The sequence below is a fragment of the Pseudophryne corroboree genome, chromosome 8 (genome assembly GCF_028390025.1).
Source record: "Pseudophryne corroboree isolate aPseCor3 chromosome 8, aPseCor3.hap2, whole genome shotgun sequence".
NCBI classification, from domain to species: domain Eukaryota; kingdom Metazoa; phylum Chordata; class Amphibia; order Anura; family Myobatrachidae; genus Pseudophryne; species Pseudophryne corroboree.
In genome coordinates this window covers 314,362,727-314,379,724 of record NC_086451.1, presented here as the reverse complement: position 1 = coordinate 314,379,724, position 16,998 = coordinate 314,362,727, and positions in this window count along the sequence as shown.

The window sequence follows — 16,998 nt, the reverse complement described above, 5'->3', positions numbered from 1 at the left end:
TACACAACTGTGTAACCTTATTCATTCTTTGCCATAACCCCGTATGCGGAGAAATGATATTAAACAGCCTTGATTCATTCCTTGGTTCCTGAGGGTAATCCCTGCTACAAGCTCTAGTTTGGGTCCAACAGTTGCTCAGATTCTGACAGACACCCTCCTGGGACCCTCTGCATACAAAGCCATGGGCACAAGTTTTGCTGGGGGATCCCCAGCAGAGGAGGGTGTAATCTTTTTCTTCACAAGGCAATTGGCCCTGAGGTGCCTGGGGTCATCTCACACAAAACACCGGTGGCCCATGGCCCAAACTATGTTCCACTGAAACAGACATTGTAGCTGCAGAGAGGGGCGATGGGACTGATCCTCCAAGTTGCTTCTATCTCGAAGCTGGATGCCCCGGCGGTCCCCAACTTTTCTTCATTGTGATGGTCCAGGCAACAGTGTACTTGTCTGCAAGACTGGCAGCATTTTGTGCTGACATGGGTTTGTGGTCCAGAACCCACTTTAAAACTTCAACTGGGCACAGGGAGATTATTATTATTATTATCTTTTATTTATATGGCACCACAAGGGATCCACAGCGCCCATTACACAGTACATAATCAAATGAGCAAACAAGAAAACAGCACTTACAGTTCAAGACAATATAGGACAGGTATAGAAATCCCGGGGGTTAGGTGCCATCAAGGGGAGTAAGGAGTATAAGATTGTGTAAGTAAGAAAAGGAAAGGCACATGAGGAAAGAAGTCCCTGCTCTTGCAAGTTTACAATCTAAAAGGTAAGTTGCTAACAGACCAGGGTGACACAGAAGGGGTAGACAGTGAGTATAGACAAGAGGGTTAGGAGGAGAGTTGGCTGGGTTTGGTGAATAAGTGGGTCTTGAGAGCCCGTTTGAAGTTTTGTAGAGAGGTGGAGAGTCGGATGGGGAGAGGTAGAGAATTCCAGAGATAGGGAGCAGCACGTGCAAAATCTTGTAGGTAGGAGTGGGAGGAGGTAATAAGTTGGCAGGAGAGACTGCGTGCATTAGCAGAGTGAAGAGGACGGGTGGGAATGTAAAGAGAGATAAGGTCAGAGATGTAAGAGGGAGTAGAGTGGGTGAGAGCTTTGTAGGTGAGTGTGAGAAGCTTTAATTGGATTCTGAATGGGAAGGGTAGCCAGTGAAGGTCCTGCAAGATAGACGATGTGGATGTAGTACGTTTGGTGAGGAAGAAGAGATGGGCAGCAGCAAATGAGGATAGATTGGAGTGAAGAGAGGCATTTTTGGGGGAGGCCATATAGGAGGAGATTGCAGTAGTCCAATCTGGAGATGACCAGTGAGTGGATGAAGGTCTTAGTAGGGAGAAGAGAGATGGGTCGGTAGTTGGAGAGATTGGTTGGATCAAGGGTAGGTTTGTTTAGGAATAGGGGAGACAAGTGCATGCTTGAAGGCAGAAGGGACAGTGCCTGATGAGAGTGAGAGATTGAGTAGATGGGAAAGATGGAAACAGTCAGAGGAAGAGAGGAAGCAGAGAAGGTGGGAGGGAATAGGGTCAAGTGGGGAGGTGGAGGGAGTGAGGACCGGATGAGGACCATGACTTCCTCTTTAGATACAGGGAATAAAGATGTCAGAGTTGGTAGGAAGGAAGGAGAGGGGGGTCGGGAAATGGAGGAGAGGGTTTGCTCAGGTACTGGTGGGATGATATGTCCTGACGAATGGAGTAAATTTTGAATGTGAAGTAGGTGGAAAAGTGAACAGCAGAAAGTGAAGAGGGGAGTTGAGGCAGGGGTGGGCAGAGGAGCAAGTTGACAATGGCAAATAGGTGCCGAGGGTTTGAGGATTGTGAGGAGATTAAGTTTTTGAAGTAAGATTGTTTAGAGAGGGTAAGGGCAGCAAAGTAGGATGAGAGCATTTATTTGTAGTGAAGAAAGTGTTGTGATGGATTGCACCTGAATGAGGAGGGGGCAGCGGTGCTGGGTGGAAACATGGTTAGAAGGTTGGAGGAGATTTTAAACCAGGTGCCAGGGGGGAGGGACGGGAAAGAATTAGTGGGACAACCAGAGAGAGTAGAAAAAAAAGGATTTATAAAGTATAATGATGGTGGAGAGGGGGGAAGGAGAAAAATAGTCTGCAATGGTAAAAAGGAAAACTCAACTTCCTAAGGAAATGTCTACAACTAGACTTGCAGTCAAGCGAAGTAATAAGCTTAAGTCTATGCTTGCAAATGCACAAAGCCTAACAAGTAAAATGGGGGAATTAGAAATGATTGCACTTAAGGACCAATATGATATCATAGGCATTACAGAGACATGGTGGGATGATTCTCATGACTGGGCAGCAAACACGGAGGGGTACACCCTCTTCAGGAGAGATAGGACTAATAAAAAATGGGGCATTTGTCTTTATGTTAAGCCATTCTTAAAACCGTATGTAAAGGAGGTCATTTACGAGGGTACTGGAGATAACGTGGAGTCATTATGGGTTGAGATTTTGAGTGGGGGTGAAGATACAAAAGGGTTTTAATAGGAACATGCCACCAGATATTAGTGTGTCTGATGATGACTCTTGCAGCAAATCGAAAAAGCAGCAGGCATGGGGGAGGTCATTATCATAGGGGACTTTAATTACCCGGAAATAAATTTAAACACCGAAACAGAAAATACAACTAGGGGAAACAGGTTCTTAAACATGCTAAAAGATCATTACTTGTCCCAGGTAATTGAGGAACCAACTAGACATAGGTCTATACTGGACCTAGTACTAACTAATAATATGGAGATAATATCAATTACTAAAGTAGGGGAGACCCTGGGTATAGTGATCATAATATGATCACATTCAATATCAGCTTCTAAAAACAACACTATAAGGGTCTAACTAAGACTTTAAACTTTAGAAAAGCTAATTTTGACTTGCTGAAACAAGCAATAAAGGACATAAATTGGGAAATTGTGTTTCATGGTAAGAATACAGCTGAAATGTGGGATGTTTTTACAACTGAGCTCAATAAGTACACTCATTTGTTCATTCCCAAGGTTAACAAAAACAGGAGTAGTAAATTCAAGCCAATGGGGCTTAATAAGAAGGTCATGGAGCAAATGGATAAAAAGAGGAGAGCTTTCAAAACATTTAAGTCTGATGGGAAGGCGGAATCTTTCCAGTTCTACAGGGAATGTAACAAAAAAATGCAAAAAAGAAATCAGAGCAGCCAAAATAGAAAACGAAAAACAACTAGCAAAGGAGAGCAAAACAAACCCCAAAAAGTTCTTTAAGTGTATAAACTGTAAAAGGCTAAAAAAAGAAAGTATTGGACCACTAAAGGGTGAGCTATGTGTCTTGATTAATGAAGATAGGGAAAAAGCAGTTTTATTGAATAAATTATTTTCATCAGTATTCACGAGAGAGGACCGATTGACGGGAGAAGTGCACAAACATAAGCATTAATAGCGACCCTTTGCTTAGTACTTGGTTAAACGAGAAAGTGGTCAAAGAGAGATTAAGTAAAATTAAGATAAATAAATCTCTTGGGCCAGATGGATTACACCCCAGGGTTCTTCTGGAACTTAACTCCAGCTATTGAGGCCCCTATATTTGATTTTCAGTGAGTCAATTACATCAGGAATGATACTAAAAGACTGGCGTACAGCAGAGGTAGTCCCAATATTTAAAAAGGGAATTAAAACTCATCCCGGCAACTATAGACTGGTAAGTTTGACATCAATAGTGGGAAAAATACTGGAAGGAATATTAAGGGATAGTATACTAGAGTACTTCGATACCTCCAAGGTTATTAATAGGCACCAACATGGTTTTATGAATGACAGGTCATGCCAAACAAACCTAATAAGCTTCTACGAGAGAGTGAGTGACAATATTGATCAGAATAAAGCAGTGGAAGTGGTCTTTTTGGACTTTGCTAAGGCCTTTGATACAGTGCCACATAAGAGACTAATTTTCAAATTGAGAGAGCTTGGGGTGAAAAACACTATTTGTACTTGGGTAAGTAATTGGTTGTATAACAGAAAACAGCAAGTGGTGAAAAAATGGGATGTTTTCTGAATGGGCCTCCGTGCTTAGTGAAATACTGCAGGGTTCAGTACTCGGGCCATTGCTGTTTAGGATATTCATTAATGACCTGGGAGTGGGCATAGAAAGCACAGTGTCCATTTTCACAAGACAACACTAAACTGTGTTGAGAAATTAATTCAGACAAGGATGTTGAGTCTCTGCGGAATGATTTATCCAGACTGTAGGTCTGGGCAGACAAATGGGGAATGAGTTTCAATATAGAAAAATGTAAAGTTATGCACTTTGGGACATAGAATAATTGTGCAGCCTATAAATTAAATGAGGAAAATGTAGGGATAACCATAGTTGAGAAGGATTTGGGTGTGCTCATCGATTATAGACTTAGTAGCAGTACGCAGTGTCAAAATACAGCAACAAAAGCAAATAAGGTGTTAGCATGCATAAAACGGGGAATGGAGACAAAGGATGAGAGTGTAATCCTGCCACTTTATAAATCATTGGTGCGGCCGCACCTAGTATATTGTGTACAGTTCTGGGCACCACACTATAAAAAAATATATCTTGGAACTTGAAAGGGTTCAGAGGCGAGCCACCAAACTGGTTAAGGGGATAGAGGCACTAAATTATGAGGAAAGACTAACAAGGTTAGATATGTTTACACTGGAAATGAGGAGGCTGAGAGGGGACATTATTAACATTTATAAATACATTAAGGGACAATACAAGGACTTATCAGATGATCTGTTTATAAAAAAAATGCTACACAGGACAGGAGGACACCCCTGAGGCTAGAAAAAAATAATGTCATACACAATGGAGGAAAGGGTTCTTCACAGTAAGAACAATAAAGATCTGGAATTCCCTACCAGAGAAGGTAGTAATGGTGGACTCACTAAATAAGTTAAAAAATGGATTAGATAAATTCCTAACTGATAGAAATATCCAAGGCTACAGCATCTAAGTGATTTATAATTTAAAATACAGGTTGAACTCGATGGACATCTTGTCTTTTTTCAACCTCACCAACTATGTAAGTCGGCCTTAGAGCATGACTTCCTCCACTGTCGCTCAGTGGCACATGAGCATTTTTGCAGATATCTGGTGCATTTGGTGTGCCAGGGTTGAGTTGTCGAGCTGCGAGGGTGAATAGTGGTTGGTGGGGCGACAGAGTCAAGAGCAGAGGTAAGGGATGCATTGTATAGGGAAGTAGCTTGTTCAGGGAAGGAAAGAGAGAGAATAGGTGAGAGCAGCGAGTCAAACAGGGAAGATAGGGAAGTGGTGTCAATAGCCTCAATGTTACGCTTTGTGATGGTAGTCTTAGGTGGTAAAGATGGAGAAGCAGCTAGAGATAGGTTAAAAGTGAGCAGGTGATGGTCAGAGAGGGGGACCAGGTAGTTGGAGAAATAAGAAAGATCACAGCAGTGAGTGAAGACCAGATTCAGTGAGCTTCCACTCACATGGGAGGGAGAGGAGGTCCACTAGGAGAGACCAAGAGAAGAGGTGAGGTTAAGGAGTTTAGAGGCATGTGATTTTGTGGGGTTATCTATAGGGATGTTGAAATCACCTAGGACAATGGAGGGAATGTTAGAAGAGAGGAAATGAGGAAGCCAGGAAGCAAAGTTGTCAAGAAATTTGGAGGGCTTGCCAGAGGGGGCGTTAAATGACAGCTACTCTAAGATGAACAGGTTGGAAGAGGCGTATGGCATGGACCTCAAATGTAGAGAATGTAAGGGATGGTTCTGGTGGTATGAGTTAGTATGACTATCTAGGGGGTAGTAGGAGCCCAACACCACCACAGTGGTGACCCACAGGTCGGGGGGGGGGGGGTCTGAAAGCAGAGAGAGCAGCGGGAGAAACTGTGTCAGAGGGGGCATTCCAAGTTTCAGTGATAGCTAGGAGATGCAAGGAATTTGAGATTAAATGGTCATGTGTGGGGACCAGTTTATTACAGACAGGTCTGGCATTCCAGAGGGCACAGGAGAAAGGGAGAGAGTCTGAGGGAGTGAAGTGAAAGAGATTATCAGGGTTGCTGTAGCAATGAGGTGAGATGGATTTAGAAGACAGGGAGATTAATTGCTCCTGCAGAATGAAGTCTTTTAAATGGGCAAAGTCTGTAACCTGCACTCCATCTAGCCATTGCTGCAGGAAGGTTGATAATTGTTCAGACAGTCCTTCATAAGTATCAGAGGCACTGCGTGTTAAACCTCTCAACCTCTGCCTGTAAGACTCCAGGGTAATGTTAAAATGGGCCAGCAATTTTAATTGCTGCATAGTCCCAATTGACTTCCCAAGTAAAGTTGTCAAATGCATCCTATGCTTTTCCTTTTAGGTAGGAATTACAAACTGTCCCACAGACTAGTGTCCAATTGAAATTGTCGGCAAATCATTTAAAAAGTTCTAGAACAGGTATCCAGTTCACCATCCTTTTTCAGCATGTGAAATTGGTCACAACGCGGTTGTGGGGATTTGCGTCGCTGGCCAGAGGCTGGTGATTGAGTTTAGCTAACTCCAACTCGAGCCTGCGGTAATCCTATTTGTCCATAGCAGAAGCTTCTCTGTCGATGCAGCCTCTTATGGTATTGAACTCTGTACAAGCTGCAGCACAATCGCTTGGTCCACCTCTTTCACAAACTTAAACGCCAACTGTAGATACAGATTTATGGTGGAGTCCCAACTGAAGGTATTGGAGGAGTCTGATCCACGACAGGGAGAAACATAACCTCCAGTGCCAAATGATCTCCAACATCAGACCTGGAATACAATTGATCCCCTCTTCAGCTCCTTGCTGCTGGTCTGTGTCCATTAGGATAGTCTGTTCCCTGGTTTGGTCCTCACTGGACAAACCCTTCTGCATACACCACGCCACAAGCTCTTCCTTCCTGAGCTTTTTGTAGTTTGGGGTCATCTTTTCCACAAAATAAAAAAACAAAAACAGGGATGGGGAACAGAAATTGTTTTCTCTGTGTGACGTTAACATAAGCTTTGATTTCTAATATCTTGTGTATTTGAGATCCTCTCATGGAATTACTCCTGCATTCACTTAAGTTCTTACAGAAAAAGCAATTATTATCCCATGGCTACCACCAATTTGTCACAATCTCATCCGCTCTCACATCACTAGCTAAGGTGTATGGTCGTGTCAGGTGATGTTTGCAGGTTACCTTTTTACTAAAAACACACATCATTGTGACACTTCAGTTCCACTTTACCAGAAAAATATATTTTTGAATCAGTAGAAAATGGCATTAGGAGGTTGTGAGCTTAATAATCACAGAATATCCTAACTAAAAATTAGGTTTTAAAGTAATCACTTTAAAGCTTATGGTTGCAAAAGGTTACAAAGATTATAATAATAAGTAAAAGTTCACACAAGTTACTATCAATTTTAAGAAATAAATAAAGGGGCAAACAAAGTTCAGATCACCTGGACAGGGTTAAACAATGGTGGAAGTGAGGCCTCTTACTGAAGACATGATACATTCTGACCATCTGGCCCCCTCACAAAAAGAAAATGGCTGATCCCTGGACTCAGCTCATAAACTAGTTGGAATCTTCCCTCAGTTGCATAGGGAAAGCTCCCCCCATCTGGTTCGAGAGTATGGTGGGGAAGGGAGGGGGGGGGGTTGGCTCTGCACTGCAGTCCTCCCTGGTCAGGATGGAGCTTTGACACCTTCGTAGACATAATGGCAATACCCCCTGCTGTATAAAAGCCAGGCCTCTGTCCAAACAGATCCATGTCTTTGATCAGCATCTCAAAACACAATAAACACACAATTTGTACATGTAAGGGCCTGCCTGTCCAATTCGGATGACATTTCACCCAGACAGTTATTATATACATTAATCATCCTGCAGATCATGTTTTAGGCGTGAGTGGGTCCCCATCATCACAAGGCCAAACCCCTCCCAACAAAAATATTACACATTACTATGCATGGCGTAACAAAGCTGAAATGGGGAGAAATTACGGAAGGAGGAAATGACGATCAGTGCAATGGCATCCCACCATAATACTACTGCTGGCCACTGTATATCAGTGCAGCAGCCTCTCTAGATCTTCCACATCCCAAAACACAGCAGCATGTTTTTGGCTCCGGAGAGGGGCTGCTGCTGCAGAGCAGCATCAGTCTCCTTTGTCTCCCTACCCAATGTGCAACTGTCCTAGGCCACTGTTATACTACTCGCTGAGGCTGGATGGAGGGGCATAAGTCCCCACCTCTATCTGTGCCCCTGGGCACATGCTCACTGCCTCCTCTGGTGCTCCACCTCTACTTTAAGATAGCACATGCAAGAGCACTAATTACCTAATCATAGCTACAGTATGATGAAAGCTTTTAGCCCAACAGTAACTCACAGAAACACTGCAGACATGACTCCATACTAATCACCAGTGAAAGCAATGTATCGATCACAAAGACCACATTAAGCTGCCATATAAGGAAAAGCAGAAAATAAAATATACAGCAAATACACTTAGTTACAGCCAGGATCTCTATTCATAATGCTTTTTAAATGACTTGTTTATTGACTTTTGAAAAGCAGGCAATAGTATTGTTATAAAAATTAGGATGATTGCATAGGGTTGGCACAGAACTGACAAAATACAACATGCCTCTGTTGCACTTCCAATTATCTGAGCATTTTTATTATTATTATATTTATACTATGCCCTATTGTAATGTAAAATCAATTCTCTTAATTAAACCCATGCCTTTTAGCCACTGCACAATGGCGTTCAGTCAGAATGGGTACTTATTAAGTAGATGGCATGTATTTTCTATCTAATTGCATACTTAGGTTCATTTAATACATACAAGTGCTTTGTTTTCAAAAAGTACTATTCTTATTTTTTTTCATCAGATGGTTTAAATGTTTCATTGATTCTTTCACCTCCATGAAAAGAGAGCAATTATACAGCTCTTATGTTCTCCTTTGAAAGGCAGGCAGCTTTCAAGAGTAAAATGTTAATTTAAAAAAATATATTACTTGAAGGCATCTAGAGAGGCATTTGCACGTATTCGTGAAATTATATGCAGTGGAAAGACATTTGCATAACAAATGTGACAAGTTCCTTACTTAAGAATACATAAATACCTCACATATCTCATTATTATTCCGAATGAACACTAATTTTAACAGAAGCTGTGAAACAGGAGTGGTACAAAGTATATTATTACATATTTAATTAATCTCCCCATGTATATTGTTAATGAAGAAATTATAACATTGCTATATTTAACGGGAACTGAGAATCCACCTGTTTATTCTTTAATTAACTAGGTTAGAAATGGAAATATGTTTGAAATATTGTCTTTTACAGACACCCTGTGTAACATCAAGCTGAGATTGTGCTATATTTACTTTCTAACCTAGCAATGGAAGAAATAGAAATAATTGTGGTTGTGGAATTTATCAAGTGACAATTTGTTGAACTTAATGTTTTCTGCCATGACCAATGGTGATTTTAAAGCTGCTAAATTTATTAAAACAAAACCACTGAAAATTTGTTGTAAAACCACAGTTTATAATGGCACCCATAGCTAAATAACAAGGTAATTTTTTTTATTAAAAAAATCAAAAGTTCCATATACAGTATGTTAACCTGCAATTATATAAAACATAGGTAGACACACCAAAAACAAACAAAAAACAGACAAAAAAAGTGGCTTTGATAAATAGATAAGTCTATAATTAAATTCCTAAATCTTACACACTAAAGGATTCATATTTTCATGGCATTGGCTGATTACATACAGTATCATATAGGTTTTACAGTTTTCCTCAAATACAAGGCATTCCTGGGTAAACTGGCCCTCACTTGGGGCAGGCCTAGCTATTTCAATTAAGGTGTTTCAATAAGAAACACGTTTCAAGATACATATACTGTAGGGTGAAAATTTATGAAACCTTCTGAAGATTGGAGTAGTGGACAATAGCAGAAGTTGTCCATAGCAACCAATCTACAACTGTTCAATTAATTTTATTAATTTAGCCTGCTGCTATTTTCCTTCCTGTCTACCTTCAAATGCCATTTTCTTGGCATGGCCTCTAGTAAATTTTACTTAATAAATGAATTTATATATTTTTTCTTTTTCTGGGGCTTTCAAAACTGTTAGATTGGTTATTCTTTCTTGCCCTTTGATATAACATGGATCTGCTGTGCTACAGTTATATCCAGAGTGCAGATTGTGCCATATTGTGGACAGCAAAAGTATGCAGTCCATTATGTATTTAATATATGTAAAGTTGCCGGGGAGCACTTTAAAGCCAAAAACTGAAAGTCTTTTTGTTGAAAATCTCTTTAACTAAATCAATTTTGATAGTTTTCCAAAACCAGGTTTCAACATTTTTTATTTTATGATAATGTAAGAAACTCTTATTTATTTTTTTATTACAGCTCTAAATAATAATTCACTTACATTGGTTTATTTTTCTATTACAGTTTTAGTTCAAATAAACCTCTTCAATGGATGTATTTGATGAATGTCTTTGCTTCCCTAATATATAGCGTATGATGTGTTCCTTTTATGTTTAGTATGAATCCTATCTACTAATCCATTTTTCCAAACAAATGAAATTTCAGTAAAAAAAAAAAGACAATAACTTGGCAAAAAGAAAGTGCTATTGTTCTATATTGCCAATGAATCTTTAATAATATAGATGAAATATGCATGTTCCTTTGACAGTTATCTTCCTAGTAGCAATACTTGATCATCAGACTCCCGTAGTAGACTGAGATATACAGTGTAACAAAGAACTGCAAACTCTTGTGTATAATATAACTATTTCTGATTGCATCATTTTTACCTATATATATTCTAATATATATTTTATTTCTCTTTTATTGTTAGTCAATGTACTAAATTTCCACAAATAAATTAATAAAACAGCTTGAACTAATGTAAAAAGTAAATAAAATAAAATTTATAATAAATGTACTCTAATATAAATTAGTTCCAATGCATAGAAATGGGGTAATGCTATTAGATGGATGTCAAATGCTGCCAGAGCTCTGGCATAGCTTACGTGGTTTGGACAGCCACTAGGTGCGACGGTACCTCTGTTCCTACCCATCGACCAATGTCTACCGACTACCATGTGCTGGCAGGGCATCCATTTAGCCAGCGTCATTCACTCCATAGAAGCTGGCGTAGGATTTAAAGGCACGGTCACATGAAAATTAGGCTTAACTTGTTTGATTTTGCTCCAGCATTTCTGACATCCTGCAAGACATTCATGGAAAATCTGACCATGACTTGCTGACTCGTCTCCTGTTTGATGTTTTGGATCTGTTAACCAAATTTTACTAAAAATCTAACCTTGGTTTTTTTCTGACCTGATAATCAGTGCTTACCCGGATTCTTACTTTGGCTTGTTTCTGACCTCTGTTACTCTGCTGTCTGCTCCATTTGCTGATGTTGGACTACCTGGCCATCCATCTGCTGAACTGTGGCTTACTGGACTCCAGCTACCTTTCTGTTTCACACCAACCTGCCCCATGGTGAACCCAGATAGAGGGCTGCTACCTGCTTGCTGGGAGCGTCAAAGTCCAAATCAACTTGCAGCAGTCCTTGGGGAAGACCACTAGTACATCAGATCCCACACATTTCTGTAGGATTAGTCTAACCCCAATGGGACAGTAAGGATCCATAAAATACTACAGGGTGTGAGACATTAGTCAGCAAAAGGTTTTCAGTCTGATTACTCGCTCACCTTGAGCTCAACCAATTGCATTAGGGTTTAAACTTATTCATTGCTAGAATCTTTCCTACCCAATACCTTATTGATATAGTAGCGACCAGAGACACTGACCGCCATGTTCATACCAATAGTGGTGTGTATGGTGATGTTGCTCTGGACGAAAAGGCAGTTGGTCTGCATGACTGACTGTTACTTGCCCAAGGGCCACTGTAACAGGTTCAATCGGTGAGAATGTGGTTGCATATGTAGGTGCCAGTGGTCGTACCTGGATTCTTCACCCGGGATCGCGTCTTAGACCGGATCAGCTGTTGAAACACTAGGCAGAGGAACAAGGAACCCCAACTCCAAACACAGGTCACCACACGTTTGGACGATGACAAAGAATTGATTATTCTGGAACAGGAAGAGTGGTCACCTCTATTACTTTTGACTTAGGATATAAAGGGGTAACAATGTTCACAATTTCAGTATAAGGAATAAATTCAGTACATAGGTAACATTAGCCAGAGAAATTAACATTTAAATGACATTTACCAACATTTATCCCCGGTGGCACTATAAGGTCTCCGATACTGACTAAGGCTATTGCGATATGAAAGATAGTTCCCTCGGTACGGGTTATACCATATAACAGTTAGGCTTGAATTGGCAATCAGTTAGTTAAATAATCAGCTTTAGCATAGACTGTATATAAACTTTGAGTGTCTCTCAAGCAAAGTCAATTGTAGGTAATAAGAAAGGTTACGGTTCAGAGCAAGCGGATTAGTGGGAGTAGAATAAAACAGGGGAATGCAGAAATGGTTGACAGGAATCCCTTGGCATGCAGGTAGCGGATGTTAGTTACAGTGCACATGATGAATTATTAGAAGCCAATATCTTTGCAAAGCAAGCAGATGGAAATGGAAGGATGACAGGAGACATACAGCCCCTCTTGAGCCCTGCCAGCAAATGGATACTTTATCCTATTTGTCGGTGCTATCTAAGGAAAAGCTTACTCCTGGTTCACTGTCTTTCCCTTTATATAGGCTGAGGACACAGAATCATTAGCAACTTTCCCTCTCTCATTCCTTTGGGGCTGCGATATACTGTATTTGCAACAAGAGGTATAAACAAACTGAAGGCTGACAATCCCTGACAGGAAAGGTGATGAGGATTGGGGTAAAGAGGTACCTGAATGCTGTCCTACTCTAAATCTCAGGGTGACCCCACTGTACTTTACTTCCCACTTACTCCCTCCGACCAGCTGGCTGCTGTACTGAAGTGTCTGGTTACTATGTGCGGGTGGCAGCTTAGGGCTCCCCTGCCAATGGCAGTTGTACAGTCTCCTCACAGCGGCTTTCCCCCCTCAGCCACGCTCTCCTCAGCAGCTCTGTCTCCACAGTGCCCGACAGCTCCCTTCTCCGTGGTGCTGTCAGTGTTTCTGCTCTGGCTTCTCTCTCTCATCAGCAGCGGCTGGCGAGTCTCTTCAGCGGTGGCTGGCAGGTCCCGGCTGTCAGTCTCGGCTCCTGGCGCCCCGATTTCCTCTGCAGTGCAGCGCCGGCAGGCGAATTTCTTCAGCGGTGGCTGGGCGGGTCCCGGCTGTCAGTCACGGCTCTCGGCGCCCCGACCTCCTCTTGCAGTGTCAGCGGTGGCCAGCGAGTCTCTTCAGCGGTGGCTGGCTGGTCCCGGCTGTCAGCAATGGCTCCTGGTGTCCCGATCTCCTCTGCAGCGCGGCTGTCCTCAGCGGGTCTCCACACACCTCTCAGTGGCTCGAACTCCTCACAGCAGCAGCTCCTTCTTTCCCTCGGCGCAGCTCCGTCCAGTTCAGAGGTCTCCTCAGCACAGCACTAACGGCTCCCCGCCCGCGGCCCCCCTTAAAACAGGTTATTTCAAATTCCCGGATGCTTCCCGCTCTCCACCAAAACTAATGATAACTCCAGGGTCTTAGTGTCCCGTGTTTTGTAGCCGAAGTGACCACTGATGTCATCCTTTGGATAATGTGGAAAGGGTGTTACCCCTGTATTGCTGCTGGCCGGCTGGTGAGACATAGCTCCACCTAGGAGTCACAATTAAATGGTGCCAACATATATAACCCAAGTAAGTCCAGGCAACAGGGGATCTATTTCAGACTGTCACATATGCCCCCGCTAAAAACATGCGAATCCTCGCGCATGGTTGCCAACAGCAAGAGTTCTGAAAAACAGTTCTGCAAACTCACACTCCAGTCCTTGAGAGGGCGGCCCAATATTGAGCACAAACAACGTACTCCAAACAACTACATATACATTATATGCAAGTCCATTTTTTTTATAAATACACATATACAGAAACAGCAGTTAAGGAGACAGGTTGTATCAAAACATTTCAATCATGGTACCGAAGAGGTAGCGTACCTCTGGTACTATGTCCGGGCCTCTTAGGAATTGGGGTATGCACCCCTTAGGCCGGTTCAGGTGCAATACAAATTGTGTTATCACTTTCGATAAATTTATCTTCCCTGAGTCTTGGGGCAATTGGGTTCACAGAACTCGGGATTGAGCTATCCATGAATAGTAAGAGCTCAATGGGGTCGTGGAATGTAATGCCCCCTGGGGTTCCCCACCCCTCTGCCAAAGGAGAGTCTCTCTCTGCTGCCGGGACTTCGACGGTGCAAAGCTTCAATTGGTCACAAGGGACAGTAGTCAGATGTCCATCAGGCCTTTGGATCTGGTAGGTATAAAGTCTATCGGCTGGAATTTTTACAATCTCATAAGGAATATCCTCCCACATACAGTAGCATCGAGTTTGCTTGTCCGTTCATTTTTCTTTTCCCATACCTTATCTCCAACCTTCAGGGGTGTTGGATGGGCATTTAAATTATAATTTTTCTCCTGACGGCGGTGTACCATCTCCATCCGTTGCTCCATCAGTTGTCAGGCAGCTTCAATCCGATGCTGATGCTCCTGCACCCAGTCGTTCTGCAGGAGGTTAGGCTCATCCGGCATTATTGACAATTCTAGGTCTTTTGGAAGTTTGCTTGGTCTCCCAAACATTAAATAAAACGGGGTGAATCCTGTAGAACAATGTTCAATGTTGTTATAGAGGTATGTCAGTTCGGATTAAAGAGTTGGCCACTGCGTCCGTCTCTCTGGTGATAAACTCCGGAGCATCCCATTCACGGTTTGGTTGGCTCTCTCACATAAGCCATTTCCCTGCGGGTGGTAGGCAGTAGTACGGAGCTTCTTACATCCATAAAGAGAACAGAGTTCCTGGTATAACTGAGACTCGAATGCAGGGCCTTGGTCAGTCAAAACTTTGTCCGGATAACCGTAAGGGCGGACAAAATGCTTTAAAAATAGCTCAGCCATTGTCTTCACTGTTAAGTCATGGGCCGGTACCACCACCAAGAACTTGCTATAGTGATCCGTGATAGTCAGGGCATACTGGTACCCAGCGGAGCTATGCTCGAGTTTAACATGGTCCAGAGCTAAAAGTTTGAGAGGTCGAGAACTTTGAATAGGATGCAGAGGATCTTTTTGGGTAGAATTGGCTGTTTTTTTTAGACTACATGTCACATAATTTCGACACAACTCTTCGACATCAGCTCTCATGCCAATCCAGAAGAATCTCTGTCTAAGTACTGCTTCCGTCTTCTGGGTGCCAAAGTGTCCCAACTGGTCATGATAAGCAGATAACAACAGATTAGCCTGCTGTCTGGGCACTATAATCTGAGAGATAGGCTGGTGAGTACCGGGGTCAAGGCTGGTGCGGATGACAAGGTCTCGATGGCGTAATAGTTTGACCAATTCAGGGTCAGCATGGGTTCTTTGTGACTTGGTTAGCTGTTTCTTTTGACAAATAAAGTCAATCAGGTGCTGTATCACGGGGCTGGCTCTCTGTACTTGCGTCCAGTCAACTTCGGTGGAAATGCTCACAGTATAATCAGTTCCCTGGTTTCTAGTGACAGCAACGGGGTCTGAATGGATGACTTATTTCCGTGTACTCGGAGGTCTGAACACGGGCGTCTCGATGTCTTCAGTCCAGTCTCGCTCCTCTTCCGCAAAGTCCGTAGTTGGGAGGCGAGACAAAGCATCAGCATTTCCATTCGCCTTACCGCTCCGGTAAGACACTGTATATCTAAAATATGCCAACCGTGCCATCCATCTTTGCTCCAGGACTCCAAGGCGGGCAGAGGATAGGTGTGCCAGCGGATTGTTGTCTGTAACGTTCACGAAAGGTGTGGCGGTCAGGTAATTCTTACATTTTTCGGTGACAGCCCATATGAGGGCAAGGAGCTCCAATTTGAAGGTGCTGTAATTCTCATTGTTCCTTTTGGTCTTCCTTAGACCTCTGCTGGCATATGCTATAACCCCCTCCCGACCATCCTGCAGCTGGGAGAGTACAGCTCCTAATCCGCGATGGCTGGCGTCAGTGTGCACCTGGAACGGCTTTTCGTAGTCGGGGTAGGTGAGGATTGGGGCCTTTGTTAGAGATGGCTTTAGTTGCTCGAAAGCATTCTGTTGCTCCTCTGTCCATGCGACCGGGTCAGTACTCCATCTCTCCTGTCCTGACTTGCCTCAAAGTAATTCATGAAGCGGAGCAGCTATTTTTGCGAAGTGCTGGATAAAGCGGCGGTAATATCCCATGAAACCAAGGAAACTGCGAACATCTTTAACAGTACGGGGAACAGGCCAATCTCACACCACCCGTATCTTCTCGGGATCGGGCTTTACTCCTCCGTAACTAACTATGTGACCCAGGTACTGCACACTTGGTTTTAATAGGTGGCACTTAGATGGTTTTAACTTTAGGCTGCATTTAGTCAATTGGGTGAAGACCTCCTCCAGATGTTCTAGGTGCTCATCATAAGATTTTGAAAATATGATAACATCATTCAGATAGAGCAGGACCATCTCGAAGTTTCAGTGTCCCAAACAATGCTCCATGACCTGCTGGAAGGTGGCCGGAGCATTGCACAACCCGAACGGCATCCGGTCAAATTCGAAAAGACCCAAAGGAGTCGTAAATGTCGTCTTCTCCCGGTCTTCTGGAGCAATTGGGATTTGCCAGTACCCGCTCGTCAGATCAAGAGTTAAAAAATACCGAGATGTCTTTAATGCTGTCAGTGATTCTTCTATTTGAGATAGAGGATAGGCATCTTTGTGTGTGGCAGCATTCAATTTTCTATAATCAACGCAGAATCTGAAACTGCCATCCTTCTTCCGCACAATTACCAATGGGGCAGCCCATGGGCTATGGCTCTCCCTGATTACACCAGCTTCCTTCATTTCATTAATCATGGTCCTCACCGGTTGATACATAGCCGGGGGTAGAGG